Source organism: Aulonocara stuartgranti (assembly GCF_965226115.1).
Source record: "Aulonocara stuartgranti genome assembly, chromosome: 3".
NCBI lineage: Eukaryota > Metazoa > Chordata > Actinopteri > Cichliformes > Cichlidae > Aulonocara > Aulonocara stuartgranti.
Genome location: NC_138941.1, coordinates 77,861,488 through 77,879,642, shown reverse-complemented (window position 1 = coordinate 77,879,642; position 18,155 = coordinate 77,861,488).

Here is an 18,155-nt window from a genome sequence, read left to right as displayed (position 1 = left end):
TGAAGGACACACACCTTCTTCAGTCTGAGTAACTTCCACAGTGGGAGCTGCTGAGAAGGTTCATCTCTGTTTGATGTTTTGTTCTGATACTGATACTTTTGATTCTCTCTGAACACAGATGTGCTCTTTTTAAAATCAGTGAGCACAGTTAGTGTGACTTCATTCATCCTTCAGAGGAAAAGTCTTTAACAGAGATGATGGTTCAGAGTCAGTTTGGAGATTAAAAAAATATTTGGAGATAGGCAGACTGCAGGGGATCCAGAGTGTCTGTATACGTCATGTTATGTTCACCCCGCCCTGTCTTGTTATGGTTATCTGTGTCAGCTGTGCTCCCATGTATGGCCAATCCCCTGATCATCCATCATGTGTATTTAGCCTCTGTGTTTCATGTAGTCTGTGTCGCGTCGTCTGTGTTTCCACCCTCCGTGTTTCCATGCCCGGTCTTTTGTATCCCCAGCCATAGCATAGTTTGTTCCCAGTTTAGGTTTGTTTAGTTGCTACGCTTGTACTGCCCTCATTCTTGTTTGTTTCTTGATCATCAGCCACAATAAAAGGCTCGCTTTTGGTTAAAGTGCACTCCCGTATCCTCACTTGTGTTCGCACCTGGGTCCTCAACACACTCTCCACACGGTCTGCCACTGCGACCGTGACAACACATCTGATCAAACTGTGAGTCACAACTGAAGCTGCAGCATCACTCATTCATTTTTCTGTCTTTAGGCCCTGATGATGCCGTTTACGGTGAGGTGATCTTCAGAAGGTAGAGGAAATCTGGTGAGACAACAGGTAACCATGACAATCACACCTGTAAGTGAATTTATTTACCACCAAATGTGAAAAAAATGTCAAGTCAAAATTGAGTCAAATATGACTCCAAGGTTCCTCACAGTGTTCCTGGAGGCCAAGGTAATGCCATCCAGAGTAAGAATCTGCTTAGATACCATATTTCTAAGCTTTTCAGGGCCGAGTACAATAACCTCAGTTTGATCTGAATTAAGAAGCAGAAAGTTAGCATCCAAGTCGTTATGTCTTTAAGACATTCCTGCAGAGTCCTGCATTCTTAGAGGACTCTCCATTTACATGCACAAACTAGAGTCTATTAGATAGATATGATACAAACCACTGCAGCACAGCACCTGTAATACCTACAGCATGTTTTTCAGGCCCCTCTTCTGTGGAACCAGCTTCCAGTTTGGATTCAGGAGACAGACACTATCTCTACTGTTACATCCCCCAGGAGGATGTCTCTTCTCCCTATTAACCCTTTGTTTTGTCCAGGCTCCACCTCCTCTGTTCTGATTGGATGTTGCGCAGAGTCTGGCTGATTGGTAATCAGCAGAGCACTATTTAAGGCCTGTGGAGCTGTGCTTCTGGGCCCTCCGGCCATTTTGGTTGCCATACTTGTGCAGTCTTGCATGCCTTTGTATTTTGTGTGAGCATTATTGTTTCATGTTCAGACTGCTTGTAGGGGAGAGCTGCCTTTTGTTTTGACACCCTGTTTTCTCCTGTTTATGTGTTGTTAGGTAGGTTATGGTTATAGGTTGTATATTTTGTTTCTTTGGAGTTAGGTAAGTTTCTTTTATTTCTACGTCAGGGATGTTTTGTTTGTTATGTTGGCCTTGGCCGGAGGTTTCTTCCTGTTAAAAGGGAGTTTTTCCTTCCCACTGTTGCCAAAGTGCTGCTCATAGGGGGTCATATGATTGTTGGGTTTTTCTCTGTATCTATGAAGCGCCTTGAGGCGACTTTTGTTGTGATTTGGCGCTATATAAATAAAATTGAATTGAATTATTAGAGATAGGTTGATCATATTTAAGATTGATGCATTAATTAATGGCAGGACTTTTTTGAGCAGTCTAGTAGGAATGGGCTCTAATTATGAGATGAAAGCAGATGAAATAGCAGATATACTTGGAAAAAAAGTTTGTTTGTTTTTTGTTTTGTCATGTTTTCTCAATGAGCCTGTAGGGGGCACTACAGATATAACTTAACTGACTAATCTCCAAAAGTTGATTCTGTACATCTGGACGTAGCGTTTTCACACGAGATTTACGTACCTGGATGAGCATGCATCAAGACATAAACTGAGTAATAATAAAAATTGTGGTGCTCTATAAATAGTGAACAGCTGACATCAGTGATGTTTGTCTCTGAACAGGAAACTGAGGACACACTCGGTCTGATGGACGACCTTCATCCTTCACTCTGCTCCTCTTCTTCTCTTTGTTTCTCCTGAAGCTCAGTTGTTGTATTGTTTACCATGAACAGCTGCACAAAACATTGATTAAACCTAGCTGGTCTGTTTTTGTGCAGATATGATCTGAAACATGAAATTTACACAAATGAAGAAAAAGAGTCAGAATAAGGAAATAAATATACCTATGACATTTGAATATCACAATGAAATAATTCTGTAAAATGAGCTGTACTCTCAGGATATTTTTAGTAATTCAGTTACTCACAGACAGTCAGTGACGGCTCCTCTCCTCAGCTTTTCTGCTGCCATCAGATGCTTGTTGTTGGAAATCTCACTCCTCATGCACTGGTATGGCACTTGGTGACAGCAGGAAGGAAGAACTCCCATTAAAGGGGAAGTTTTAAGACTGTTTTATTTTTCTGTATGAAAAAATAAAACAGAACATCAGCATCTGTTCTATGGGAAGCAGGGAAAGCTGTGATGAGAGGTAGAATAATTTCTTTCTCATCACATAAAAAGATAGAAGAAAATGTGGGGCAGCATCTCCCTCACTTGAAAAACAAAGCTTGTCATAACTGATGGCAATTTAAGGGAGAAACATATTAAGATAAAATTCTGCTGGTGGAAATCACATATTGCCACAGTCTGGGACCAAACTCTTGCGTCCAAGATGAGAACTCTCACCCTCCCAGAAGGGAGCTTTTCAGAAACTTCCTCCAGGATTGCCATCATTTCATTTTCGATTTCTCCGTCCTGATTCATTTTTGTACTAGGTAAATCCCCCCCCCCCCCCCCTTTTTTTGAGATATGCACATTCGTTTAAATTCTGAAACTTAAATACTTATATTTAGATTCTGCTGTTGTTGTTGAATTGATTCATCCGAGTTTTGTGATCAATTAACCAGTATCTGTCCAACAGTTTCTGGCCTCATCTCTAAAATCCCTAACTCAATTTAAATGTGTCCAACACCCAAGGTCCAACCTTTGCTGCCCAAAAAAGCGCAAATAAAGTGGTCCAACCACTAGCTTATTCCAGGATGCCCTGTACCCCACAGTTAAGCCACACTGAACTAATCCTCTTCGCCGAGAGGTCAATGTCGCGGCTCCACGACAAGGAGGGAGCGTAAACTCCGGGCTATGCGCTTCTTAGCAGTCCAACCGTCGTTCTGGAATAATTTATAATACTTTGGAACAACAGTAAAACACCCAAAAAAGTGTAAGACTGAAGCAGGTCCAACCTTATAACCAGTAGGGACTCTAACCCAAAAAATAACCAAATTCCCAAATATACTAAATTCACTCAGCAGTCCAACTGCTTTAAATCCTCATTAGCGGTCCAACCGCATTAAATCCTTTTTAGCAGTCCAACTGCTTTAAATCCTCATTACTATCATGAGATTTTCACCAAAATCAAAACAGACATTCACCAGTAATTTCAGGGAGTAGACTTTTATTTTTTGTCCAATTTGTCACACTTTGGAAACAGGTAGTGTCTTACCTTTGGATAAGCCGGCTTATGCCCACTCACTTCGACCACTGGCACTCGTGCCTGCCCGTCTGACCACCTCGGACCCCGGATTTCTCCGTCCAAGCCTCCAACTCACTCTCCCTCCTTAACAACCGGACGAGCCCCCAAATGTTAAGGGTTCAAATATTAAGGAGGAATATAGGAGGAAATCCAAATAACAACACTGGTCCGGCCGGATTAGTCAAAACGATGATTTTAATGAACACACGTGTGGGAGATGAATCCTGCACGCACACAGCATTGATCTCTCCCTAACAAAGCATAAGCAGATGTTTTATACCATCAGGGTTTAGATTTACTGACGCCCCTTCAACGTCAAACAAATACAATACATACATAGGTTTCAAAACCACAATGACTTTTAACACAGTTTAAAAGAACATTGTCTCCGTCTCCACGGCAGGTGCTTCCTGTCAACCTTCTGACCCTTCGCTTCTCGTCTGGAACATCAGACCCACATCCTGCAAGAAACTGTTCTTTTTTGCAGAGACAATTTTGCAGTTGCAAGAAAACATGATTAGCCTATAAATGAGTCTATCTACTATGTGTGCGTGGGTGTGTACGTGTGTGTGTCAGCATGAAATGCACTCAGTTTCACCTCTCACCTCACCAGCTGAACCTTGTAACCTTTTCCACCAGACAGAAGGCCAGCACGTACACAACTGAAACTATACGTGTAATATAAGAAATAAATGTTTTAATCAAATGGATGCCCCTACTTCAAAGCTTAATAAGAAGGATATAAATGAATACAAGATAACAATGAATCATCTGGAATAAAAGGTTAATATGATAACAGTATGCATAAACATTTTAAGGCCACCTTAAAGCTTTCTGTTATATTGCTAAAGCAATGATTATACCGCAGATTATATAAAGACAAAAGGCATTTTATTCCCCTTTACTAACAAGGAAACATCTCACGCTGGTTAAGTTGGGGTATGCATGAAAGCATGTAGAGTATTTCTTCTTTTGGCTAAAACTTGTGGATGATTTGAATGGGATTACAGCAGGTGTGTGTGTGCTATGAGAATGGTTCAGGAAATGTGTTTCCTGCTCAACCTGTTTCCAATGAGCCTTTGTGTCTGTCATGCTTTCCAAAATTGAAAGCTGCAAAATAAGGAAATAAAACTTTTTGAGAGAACGATAAAAGTAAATGGTAAGTAGATTTGAAACAAAAGAAAGAAAATGAAAGAAAGAAAAACTGAGACTAGAATTGATCACTTTAGAGACACTGCAGTCACTACCAAGCACTTCAACACCTTCAGTTCAACACATTAGAAGTGAGGGTTCAGTGGCATTGCATACAGGTTAATCAGAGATAACACAAGATTGTTTACACTACTGCAAAAATTGGAAGGGAAAAGAGCAGTGAAGCAGACATTTGTTTCAAAGGCTGTGATCACAAGTGGTCAAATTCATTCAGGTGCAAAGCGATTGTTGTTTGTGTTTACTTGTTCACGGGGCCAGAAAGTAGAGAACTATGGAAATCAGTTCTACAGGAAATAAAAGCACGCAATAGTGTCTCTGAATTGTTGTAAGAGAAAAACTTTGGTATGATGTGAAAAGGTATTTGTCCGTTTGCATTTCGCATTCATGTGAAATCGAGTCACATCTCCTTCTTAAGTCATAGGATTTAATATGATGTCGGCCCACCCACTGCAGCTATAACATCTTCAAGTCTTCTGTGAAGGCTTTCCACAAGATTCTGGAGTGTTTAGGAGAGTTTTTAACTTTTTAATTCTTCCCGAAACTCATTTGTGAGGTCAGACATTAATGCCCTCAGTCGCCTTCATAATTCATCCCAAAGATTCCTTATTAGGTTTTTGATTCTCGTCAACAAATGTACTATGAATATAATTTGGCAGTGTTACATCCAGCACGTGCACGATCCTTACTAAAAGGAGGAAAAGAAGTAACATTGGTTTTCTTTTTATGCTGCTCTTATTAAAATGGCTTAGCATGCAACCTCAGTTCATCTCTCACAAGTTATATGAAGAATTCCTGTCTGAGGAAATATATTCGCTAGGTGAACTCACTGAGCAAAAAGGAGAAAGGAATCAAAAGAATTCAGGACGGGTTTGTCAGTTTGTTGCAAAACTTATTAACGTGTGGTATTTTTCTGAATTCACTTCCTGTTTAACACATTTTTTTCATTTGAATCATTTAGTCAGAGTTAAACCCTTCTCTTTCCTTATGAGTGCAAGGGAGACGCATTATGCGCTTATGAATCAGAAAAGTCAACAGAGGTTCTAACAACTGGTTCATGGTGATGGCTAAGTGGAAAACACATCTGACTTGGCTCAGGGCTACTTATGGCTGACAGAGAACAAAGAGCCATAAAGACTGAAAATGTGAGTGGTGGGAGCTGTGCTTGGCACCTGATAGCTGACAGAGTAGAGAGGCTGTGAAAAGCTAAGACTTGCAAGGGACAGGTGGGAGAAGACCGTGCCTTAAGGACCAAGCTGCTGTAGGCTGGAAGAGACCACTGAGACCATAATGAGGCCTAGAGTTGGCAATGGGAGTAAGAAGACAGACCTTGATAGCAACGCTAGATATACGCCGACTTGTTAGAAATGAACATAAATGAACCCCCCCCCCCCCCCCCCCCCCCCCCTCTGTCCCCTTCTGGCTGCCTCTGCCTCAATTTTATCCCACAACTTAGACATTCACATTACTCACACTCTCATTACACATACATATAGGATCTTGGGGGTGGGCACAATACACGGAGTCCAAGTTACCATCAGGGTGTACACCTCACCCCTGGCATCGTTGCCCACCTCTCAATTTTAAATACACGTAGACATTGAGGGCTAACAGGAGGGACTATGCGCTTACCTGCTGCTCTCTGGCAGGTAGCTCCATGCCCTCCTGGGTTTTAATTGCACCTTAGAACACACATGCATCAACACTACAATGAGCGGGTGGAGGGAGGTTTGGAGTCTTCTCTCACCCCCGTTCTCTGCGGCCTGCTGGAGCGGGGGGGCTGGGAGGAGTTGGCCGTCCGGCTGCGGTCTGGGGTGTGGGGCCTCCCTGCTGCTGCGGAGTCGGGGCGGTCGGCCTCTCCCCACCGCAGGGAAAAGGGTAACACCACCTGGGTCTGGGTGCGGTTCCCCCCTCCAGGGGCAAGGGTACCTAGACCCGGTTTGTAGAGTACGCTTGGGGAGTGTGATCGTGGATACAGCGTCTCTTTATGTCTGTCTCCACGTCGGTTGAGTGTGAAGTGCACATGAGAGCATGAGGGTGGGAATGGATGTTTGTGTCTGTGTGTGCCTGTATGTCTGTGTCTATATGTCAGGTTGGATATCAGACGCCACCTCTCTGGGGACATCTCAGGCCCTCCAAGGTTTGGAGACCTATCTCCACCCACCACCACTTCCCCTGCCGGTGGCGGACTCCCTCAGGTGTCGGTGCGTTGGTGGTTCTTTGTATCTGGGGGTGGGCGTCCGGGTACACACCGGCTCACTCCTTGGCGGCCGCTTATTGGGGCTCGCTCGGGCCATTTCGGAGGTGGGGTGCCCCCGGCCTCTCGGCCTGGGGCTCGGTCACTCAGGCACAGCTGGCTGCCGGCGGAGCTCACGGGCGCATCACTGCAACTCCCCCTGGCTTCTGCTCCGCGGCTGCTGAATGAGCCCTCATCTGGGACTCTCCTTAGCTCTTACTGGGACAGTGGCGCGGCTGCCCCTCTGTGGGTCTTCCTTGGTCTCTTGTGTTCTGGGGGCCTCTGGATGTCTGGAGTTTTGATCTCCTCCATACCTGCTTGATACCATAAAGGACAGGGCTGTGGCTCCCCACACTCCCTAGCAGATCATTACATGGAGAAACCTTTGGAATGCAAGCATGCTGATCCACACAGGTATGCACACAGGTGTACACATGGGTATTCACAGACGCGGACTACAGCTTTCTTGGCTGCTGCCTCAAAGCACACTGTGCGCTGTCTATCTTGCGTGTTGCACAATATCGTTTATTATTTAGTAACTATTGATATCTACTGCTAGCTAGTTTATTGTGATGGTGCTTTTTTTTTCTATTATTATGTTGCTCTTTGTTGTTTGCTGTCTCCTCTGTTTTGTTTTTTTCTCCATACAGGTGACCCAGGAGTTGTTTGCTTGTTTTTTCTCTCTTCCCCCCCTTCTCACAGTCTCTTCTCCCCTTTGGTTTTCTTTCTTTCTCTCCCCCTCTTTCTTTCATTCTTTCCCCCTATCCTATCCCACAGTTATGTCTGTCCCGTTTGCAACTGAAAATAAAATAAATTCATAATTATAATAAAGGTCAAACAAATGGACCAATATGGCAAGGCCATGATGATCCACTTGGTAAAATAAATCCGCTTGGCATCTTTCTTGGCCTCAAGACAACAATTCTGATGGCTGTAGATCCAAACGGGACAAAAAAAAGAAAAAAAAAGAAAAAAAAAAGAAATGAACATTTAAAATGCTGCAGCAAGAGTCCTGACAGGGACTTGAAAAAGAGAGCATTTGTTTTCCTATATATCCCAAAAGGTTGATTTTGTTCATCTGTATGTAGCCTTTTCAATGGGAGAAACGTTTCATCACTCATCCAAGTGACTTCTTCAGTCTCAGCTGACTGCAGGTTTCCCCAATCTTATAAAGAGTACATTTGTACAATAAGTGAAACCAGTCCATTGAATGAACAATGGACTCTGAGGTCAGTTCCTTGATCATTAATCAGTAATATGATCTCCTACATAGGTTTCTCTTCATTTGCTCCCTGTTATATCCAATATTGAATTCACAATTCTGGTCCTCACATACAAGGTCTTGAAAAATCAGGCCCCATCTTATGTTAATGATCTCATAGTACTGTATCACCATATTAGAGCACTTCACTGTCACACTGCAGGCCTACTTGTTGTTCCTAGACTATTTAAAAGTAGAATGGGAGGCAGAGCCTTCAGTTTTCAGGCCCCTCTTCTGTGGAACCAGCTTCCAGTTTGGATTCGGGAGACAGACACTATCTCTACTGTTAAGATTAGGCTTCAAACTTTCCTTTTTGCTAAAGAATATAGTTCTTTAGCAGCATCAGCAGCAGCGGCCCGGTGTGCGTGCACCGTCACCAGAGCCATGCTGTGGCATCATTACCCCGCTGCCTCATGAGCCAGTAGCAGTCAGAGTCGGAACAGTGAGGCTCACCACCAACACACCATTGGCTCACGCTTCATTGGCTTCCGCATCTTCGCCACCGCCTGACTGCACGGAGATGCCAGAGGCTGTTGACTTTGGTGAGGAGGAGCGGCAGCAGGTGCTACGGGCGTATCAAGAGGATGAGCTCCGATGGAAGCCCTGGCTTATCTCCGAGGAGGAGCACCCGCCAGCCGCCCCGCCCCGGACCGGCCGCCCATCCTCGCCGCCTCGATCGGACTACTTGTCTCCCGCTTCTTATTTGGCACGGATGTGGTCGGAAGATGAGGAGCCGGTCGCCACAGAAATCCAAGTTCCATCCACGACCACTTCAAAAAGGAAGCGGCGCTCACGTCGCCGTCGCTCATCGCTACGGCATGTCTCGCCCTCCACTGAGCAACACGAGGAAGCTGTGGAGGGCATGGATTTTGACCTCGAGGAGCGGCAGCGCGCCGCATGCGCGCAACTGGAGGAAGAGCTACGGGAGGAGCCATGGCTCGCTCCTAACTACGGAGAGGTTTTCCGCGGGACACGCCTGGCCCTTGGGGGCCCCCGGAGTTGCCAGGAGCTCCCGCCTACCGCTCCTCCAACACTCGCCTCCTCAGCCTCTGCGACGCCGCAGGAGGCTCCGCCTTCCACGTTAACGGGGCCCACGGCCAAAAAGAAACAACTTTCGCGTCGCCATCGCATCGCCCGACGCTCGGAGGTGAGTGAAACTGTCCAGTCACCCCAAGTTACCTCTGAGCGGAAGGCATGTGAGGTGGCTACAGACTTAGCCGGTGATGTGGCTAGTAATGAGCTATTCACCAAGCCACAGGCTAGAGACAGTTCTTCTCAGACTGCTTCACTCAATCCTGCAGGGACCACAGAATCTACACACAGACTGACAGGGTTTCCCACTGCCTTTTGTTTTAAAAGCGGTAGGGAGGTGTTTCCTTTGGTGTCTCTTTCCGTGTCTGCAGTTCCAACCAAGTCTGAGTTGCCTGTGGCTAATTTCTTCCCTCCTGAGCCGGCCCTGCTCCTCCACCAGTCACTGAATGAAGGTAACGAAAGCATAACTAGTGCTCCGCTTTGCCCAGCTACACTTGTTTCTCACGAACTGGAAACTGTGAACGCTGATCATGAACCCATGTTAAGTTGTTGTGAGGTAAACATAACTGCAGATCCCGATGACCCAGACTGCGTAATGCCACAACGCGAATTCTGTCCTCCTGAAGGTAACACAGAGGGCGATTTTGAACGGTCTTGCTCCTGCACGATTACCTCCAATCAGGAGATAGAGGCTGACATCAGGGTTAATGTGACACCGTTTTCTCCTGTTTCCATGAACTCATCACTGGAGAAAATTCTGCTCTTGGACAATGAGGTTACCACTCACTCACAGCCTAAAGTGTCACCTGCCGCAGTTAATGGTTCAGGTGCCGTTTTATCTGTGTCTGTTTCTCAACTCAATATAGCCATCACTCCGAAGCCACAGATCACTACGGGTGCGGGTTCCAACAAACACATCCATCCAACACATCACAGTCATGTTACCACAGTGCCATTGGTTAGGTCCATACCTGTGTATTTACTGTTTGTCCAGGAGTCAGCTCCTGATGTTCTAAGCCTTGTTTTTATGGGTCGAGTGGCAATTCTTGTTTTCCGTATGGTTGAACCAGCTCCTCTGAGCCGCACACTACCATCGATTAAGTCCAACCAGCTTATGTTGACCTCTCCTAGGACTACAGAGACTGGGCCGTTAACCTTTGAGCCACTTTGGACTGATGCAGACTCTGGGAACCTAATGATTGATGGCTCAGAACTGGTGGTCACTACCACTGTTCACTTCATGGTCTTTTGTGCCAAGATATTAAGCCCTATAGACTGTTTTTCACCTGCTCTCTCTCTCTCTGGGATTGTGCTTCAGCAGCCTGTGTTTCCTCAGCTCCTAGTCCAGCCAGGGGCCTCCATAACTGTTTGTCCTGCGTCTGCTGTTGGACTCCCGGGTGTGCCTATCCGGCACCCTGCGGCGACACCACCGCTTCACATCACATCAGCTGGAGGGTCCGAGGGTCCTGTCCGACAGCCGTTTCTCGTCTCCGCTGGCGGCTCTGGTCAGCCCGGCCAGCACCTCCTCGTCTCCGCTGGAGGGTCGGAGGGGCCCGTTCAGCCTCCCGTCTCCGCTGGAGGGTCCGAGGGCAGCCAGCCTCCTGAACTGCTCCGTCGTCTCCTTCGCCGCCGCCGCTACCTTCCGCGCGGCTGGTCTCCTGAACTGCTCCGTTGTCTCCTTAGCCGCCGCCGTCTTCCACGCAGCCGGCCTCCGGACCCACTCTGCTGCCGCCGCCGTCTTCCACGCGGCCGGCCTCCGGACCCGTTCTATGGCCGTCTTCGACTTGGCCGGCCTCCGGATCTTTTCTGTCGCCGTAGCCACCTTTCCCGTGGCCGGCCTCCGGAACGGTTGGACTGGACTTTTGTGCTGTTGCCTCTCGGGTTGGCCTTTGGGCCTCTTTGGACATTCGCCTCCCTGTTCTGGACTTTTTTGTGTATTTGTGGACTCAGTTTTGTTCTCATGCTCCTTGTTTTTTGTTCGTTTCGTTCCCTCCGTCCTGGTCCCCCGCCTCCCGCCCTGGGTGGGGTGTTTTCTGTTTTGCTTCTGTTTTAGTTCCTGGGTTTGGGCTGTCGGGAGCCAGCCCTTGTGGGGGGGGGGGGGGGGGGGGGGTACTGTCATGGTCCTGGGCCATGTTGGCCCAGTATTCTTAGTTTCTTGTATTCCTGTATTTCATTCCTTATTTAGGCCATGTTTCCTGAGTTGTCCTGTTGTGTTGTTCCCTAAGTGTTTTCCCTTCGTGACTCTTACCCCCTGTGTGCCCCTCTGTGAATTTATGAGCCCTCGTCTCTCTTTGTGTTTATTCCATGTTTCCCCTGCCCGTTATGTTTATGTTCTTCCTGTGCTCTCTCTCTCCCCTCCTGTCTGAAGCCCCGTGTACTTCCTGTTTTACTTTGTGACTCTCGTGCCCGTATACGTCATGTTATGTTCACCCCGCCCTGTCTTGTTATGGTTATCTGTGTCAGCTGTGCTCCCATGTGTGGCCAATCCCCTGATCATCCATCATGTGTATTTATTCTCTGTGTTTCATGTAGTCTGTGTCGCGTCGTCTGTGTTTCCACCCTCCGTGTTTCCATGCCCGGTCTTTTGTATCCCCAGCCATAGCATAGTTTGTTCCCAGTTTAGGTTTGTTTAGTTGCTACGCTTGTACTGCCCTCATTCTTGTTTGTTTCTTGATCATCAGCCACAATAAAAGGCTCGCTTTTGGTTAAAGTGCACTCCCGTATCCTCACTTGTGCTCGCACCTGGGTCCTCAACACACTCTCCACACGGTCTGCCACTGCGACCGTGACAACACATCTGATCAAACTGTGAGTCACAACTGAAGCTGCAGCATCACTCATTCATTTTTCTGTCTTTAGGCCCTGATGATGTTGTTTACGGTGAGGTGATCTTCAGAAGGTAGAGGAAATCTGGTGAGACAACAGGTAACCATGACAATCACACCTGTAAGTGAATTTATTTACCACCAAATGTGAAAAAAATGTCAAGTCAAAATTGAGTCAAATATGACTCCAAGGTTCCTCACAGTGTTCCTGGAGGCCAAGGTAATGCCATCCAGAGTAAGAATCTGCTTAGATACCATATTTCTAAGCTTTTCAGGGCCGAGTACAATAACCTCAGTTTGATCTGAATTAAGAAGCAGAAAGTTAGCATCCAAGTCGTTATGTCTTTAAGACATTCCTGCAGAGTCCTGCATTCTTAGAGGACTCTCCATTTACATGCACAAACTAGAGTCTATTAGATAGATATGATACAAACCACTGCAGCACAGTACCTGTAATACCTACAGCATGTTCTAATCGCTCTAATAGGATATTATGGTCTACAGTATCGAACGCTGCACTGAGGTCTAGCAGGACAAGCACAGAGATGAGTCCACTGTCAGAGGCCATAAGAAGATCATTTGTAACCTTCACTAAAGCTGTTTCTGTGCTGTGCTGAGCTCTGAAACCTGACTGAAACTCTTCAAATAAACCATTCCTCTGCAGATGATCTGTTAGCTGTTTGACAACTACTCTTTCAAGGATGTTTGATATGAAAGGAAGGTTGGAGATTGGCCTATAATTAGCTAAGACTGCTGGGTCTAGACATGCTTTTTGAGTAAAGGGTTAACTACAGCCAGCTTGAAGACCTGTGGTACATAGCTGATTAATAGAGATAGGTTGATCATATTTAAGATCGAAGAATTAATTAATGGCAGGACTTCTTTGAGCAGTCTAGTAGGAATGGGCTCTAATTATGAAATGAAAGCAGATGAAATAGCAGATATACCTGGAAAAAAAGTTTGTTTGTTTTTTGTTTTGTCATTTTGTCATGTTTTCTCAATGAGCCTGTAGGGGGCACTACAGATATAACTTAACTGACTAATCTCCAAAAGTTGATTCTGTACATCTGGACGTAGCGTTTTCACACGAGATTTACGTACCTGGATGAGCATGCATCAAGACATAAACTGAGTAATAATAAAAATTGTGGTGCTCTATAAATAGTGAACAGCTGACATCAGTGATGTTTGTCTCTGAACAGGAAACTGAGGACACACTCGGTCTGATGGACGACCTTCATCCTTCACTCTGCTCCTCTTCTTCTCTTTGTTTCTCCTGAAGCTCAGTTGTTTTATTGTTTACCATGAACAGCTGCACAAAACATTGATTAAACCTAGCTGGTCTGTTTTTGTGCAGATATGATCTGAAACATGAAATTTACACAAATGAAGAAAAAGAGTCAGAATAAGGAAATAAATATACCTATGACATTTGAATATCACAATGAAATAATTCTGTAAAATGAGCTGTACTCTCAGGATATTTTTAGTAATTCAGTTACTCACAGACAGTCAGTGACGGCTCCTCTCCTCAGCTTTTCTGCTGCCATCAGATGCTTGTTGTTGGAAATCTCACTCCTCATGCACTGGTATGGCACTTGGTGACAGCAGGAAGGAAGAACTCCCATTAAAGGGGAAGTTTTAAGACTGTTTTATTTTTCTGTATGAAAAAATAAAACAGAACATCAGCATCTGTTCTATGGGAAGCAGGGAAAGCTGTGATGAGAGGTAGAATAATTTCTTTCTCATCACATAAAAAGATAGAAGAAAATGTGGGGCAGCATCTCCCTCACTTGAAAAACAAAGCTTGTCATAACTGATGGCAATTTAAGGGAGAAACATATTAAGATAAAATTCTGCTGGTGGAAATCACATATTGCCACAGTCTGGGACCAAACTCTTGCGTCCAAGATGAGAACTCTCACCCTCCCAGAAGGGAGCTTTTCAGAAACTTCCTCCAGGATTGCCATCATTTCATTTTCGATTTCTCCGTCCTGATTCATTTTTGTACTAGGTAAATCCCCCCCCCCCCCCCTTTTTTTGAGATATGCACATTCGTTTAAATTCTGAAACTTAAATACTTATATTTAGATTCTGCTGTTGTTGTTGAATTGATTCATCCGAGTTTTGTGATCAATTAACCAGTATCTGTCCAACAGTTTCTGGCCTCATCTCTAAAATCCCTAACTCAATTTAAATGTGTCCAACACCCAAGGTCCAACCTTTGCTGCCCAAAAAAGCGCAAATAAAGTGGTCCAACCACTAGCTTATTCCAGGATGCCCTGTACCCCACAGTTAAGCCACACTGAACTAATCCTCTTCGCCGAGAGGTCAATGTCGCGGCTCCACGACAAGGAGGGAGCGTAAACTCCGGGCTATGCGCTTCTTAGCAGTCCAACCGTCGTTCTGGAATAATTTATAATACTTTGGAACAACAGTAAAACACCCAAAAAAGTGTAAGACTGAAGCAGGTCCAACCTTATAACCAGTAGGGACTCTAACCCAAAAAATAACCAAATTCCCAAATATACTAAATTCACTCAGCAGTCCAACTGCTTTAAATCCTCATTAGCGGTCCAACCGCATTAAATCCTTTTTAGCAGTCCAACTGCTTTAAATCCTCATTACTATCATGAGATTTTCACCAAAATCAAAACAGACATTCACCAGTAATTTCAGGGAGTAGACTTTTATTTTTTGTCCAATTTGTCACACTTTGGAAACAGGTAGTGTCTTACCTTTGGATAAGCCGGCTTATGCCCACTCACTTCGACCACTGGCACTCGTGCCTGCCCGTCTGACCACCTCGGACCCCGGATTTCTCCGTCCAAGCCTCCAACTCACTCTCCCTCCTTAACAACCGGACGAGCCCCCAAATGTTAAGGGTTCAAATATTAAGGAGGAATATAGGAGGAAATCCAAATAACAACACTGGTCCGGCCGGATTAGTCAAAACGATGATTTTAATGAACACACGTGTGGGAGATGAATCCTGCACGCACACAGCATTGATCTCTCCCTAACAAAGCATAAGCAGATGTTTTATACCATCAGGGTTTAGATTTACTGACGCCCCTTCAACGTCAAACAAATACAATACATACATAGGTTTCAAAACCACAATGACTTTTAACACAGTTTAAAAGAACATTGTCTCCGTCTCCACGGCAGGTGCTTCCTGTCAACCTTCTGACCCTTCGCTTCTCGTCTGGAACATCAGACCCACATCCTGCAAGAAACTGTTCTTTTTTGCAGAGACAATTTTGCAGTTGCAAGAAAACATGATTAACCTATAAATGAGTCTATCTACTATGTGTGCGTGGGTGTGTACGTGTGTGTGTCAGCATGAAATGCACTCAGTTTCACCTCTCACCTCACCAGCTGAACCTTGTAACCTTTTCCACCAGACAGAAGGCCAGCACGTACACAACTGAAACTATACGTGTAATATAAGAAATAAATGTTTTAATCAAATGGATGCCCCTACTTCAAAGCTTAATAAGAAGGATATAAACGAATACAAGATAACAATGAATCATCTGGAATAAAAGGTTAATATGATAACAGTATGCATAAACATTTTAAGGCCACCTTAAAGCTTTCTGTTATATTGCTAAAGCAATGATTATACCGCAGATTATATAAAGACAAAAGGCATTTTATTCCCCTTTACTAACAAGGAAACATCTCACGCTGGTTAAGTTGGGGTATGCATGAAAGCATGTAGAGTATTTCTTCTTTTGGCTAAAACTTGGATGATTTGAATGGGATTACAGCAGGTGTGTGTGTGCTATGAGAATGGTTCAGGAAATGTGTTTCCTGCTCAACCTGTTTCCAATGAGCTTTTGTGTCTGTCATGCTTTCCAAAATTGAAAGCTGCAAAATAAGGAAATAAAACTTTTTGAGAGAACGATAAAAGTAAATGGTAAGTAGATTTGAAATAAAAGAAAGAAAATGAAAGAAAGAAAAACTGAGACTAGAATTGATCACTTTAGAGACACTGCAGTCACTACCAAGCACTTCAACACCTTCAGTTCAACACATTAGAAGTGAGGGTTCAGTGGCATTGCATACAGGTTAATCAGAGATAACACAAGATTGTTTACACTACTGCAAAAATTGGAAGGGAAAAGAGCAGTGAAGCAGACATTTGTTTCAAAGGCTGTGATCACAAGTGGTCAAATTCATTCAGGTGCAAAGCAATTGTTGTTTGTGTTTACTTGTTCACGGGGCCAGAAAGTAGAGAACTATGGAAATCAGTTCTACAGGAAATAAAAGCACGCAATAGTGTCTCTGAATTGTTGTAAGAGAAAAACTTTGGTATTGTTAAGGTTCAAAATTGAGGAGGGAGAGTACAAACCACTCTTGGTCCAGAAGGTCTTTGGTCAAACAATGATTTTAATGAATACACGCGTGGGAAGACACTCTGTACGCAGACAGCCAGTAGTCCTCGACTTAATCAAAGCATGAACAGATATTTTATAGCATCAGGGTTTGTTTACTGACGCCCCTTCATGCGTCACCGGTACATTTTATACATAGATCAGATCAACATCATCATGACTTTTCACCCAGAAAATCATCTTCTATTTTCATGGCTTGGTACTTTCCGTTCTTATCTCAAAGTGAATTGTTCCTCTTTCTTGTCTAGACATAACTGATCTCTCCTCTAAATAAGTCTAACTAATATGTGTGTATGTGTTGACCTCACATGCTCTTTGTGTCACCTCTTAACTGTCTGTGTCTCGTCCTCAAATGCTCCTCAAAATAACCTACACTTAGACTCTGCTTTCGGTTTCAGTTCTGCAAAAGGCACACTCTGCAAACCTGCAACTTCCTGTCAGCCTGCAACTTAGTCTCTCTGAAAGACACACACTGTTTAAACATCTGAATGCAATATAAACTCCAGATTATATTATTAATGCAATGGTACTGATGACAATTATTTAACAATAGCAGTAAAATAATTTCCCTGCTCCACACTCCCTCTCTTGACCTCTGGAACACCAGAGGTCACAATACATTGTGTCCTCACGCAGACCCTCTCTGGTGGTCTCGGACCTCGAGATCTCCAGGATCCTCGCCCCTCCTGTGGTCGCCGAGATCGATCTTCTGCAAAAGAAACAAAACACCTTTTCCTGCACCTCCCTAACTTATCCTATCTGGGACTCTTTAATCAAAAGCCTGATCCTAATTATCTTCTTAACTTATTGACTTGTATTTATGTATACTCTTCAACGTTACTCATCCCTTTAGAACTCTTTAAGCCCTGCTTTCACGTCCGGTTGCTCGCTCTATTTTTCCCTTATCTGATCATCAACATCCTGTGCACAAATTGTCGCTGCTGCAAGTTCCTCTACTCCAAAAGAAAACAACCACTTTAATCAATTAAGTTTAAGCATATAAGCAATTACTCCTGTATACATTTCATCATAGCTAAATGCTGCCTTGAAACAACTCCTATGTGTTAACTTCATTTTAACCTCACATTTCCTATGTTATAACCCGTTTTTGGTATAGCCTTTTTATTTCATTTGCTCCTTTTAATGTAACAATACCTTCTAATTCTAATTTATCAGACTTACCCAAAATATATGCTTTCCTTCCTCTTTGGTCCTTCTTTAAGTTCAGTCAAAAAGCTAAATGAATTTGAGGCCTTTTGCCTGGAATCAATACTGTCATGTGTGTTTCTTAACTCTGTGTCTGTAAGCGTGTGCAATCCTTCATGAACTCATATTATCCTCACAGTAGATTGGCTAATCATAGCGCTAGCCAAAGGCTCGTGACCCTCAAGAGACAAATTTGAGCCACAACTCCTTTAAAAGCACAAAATGCAATATGTATAAAAATCATTTCTACGTAGAAGCTCC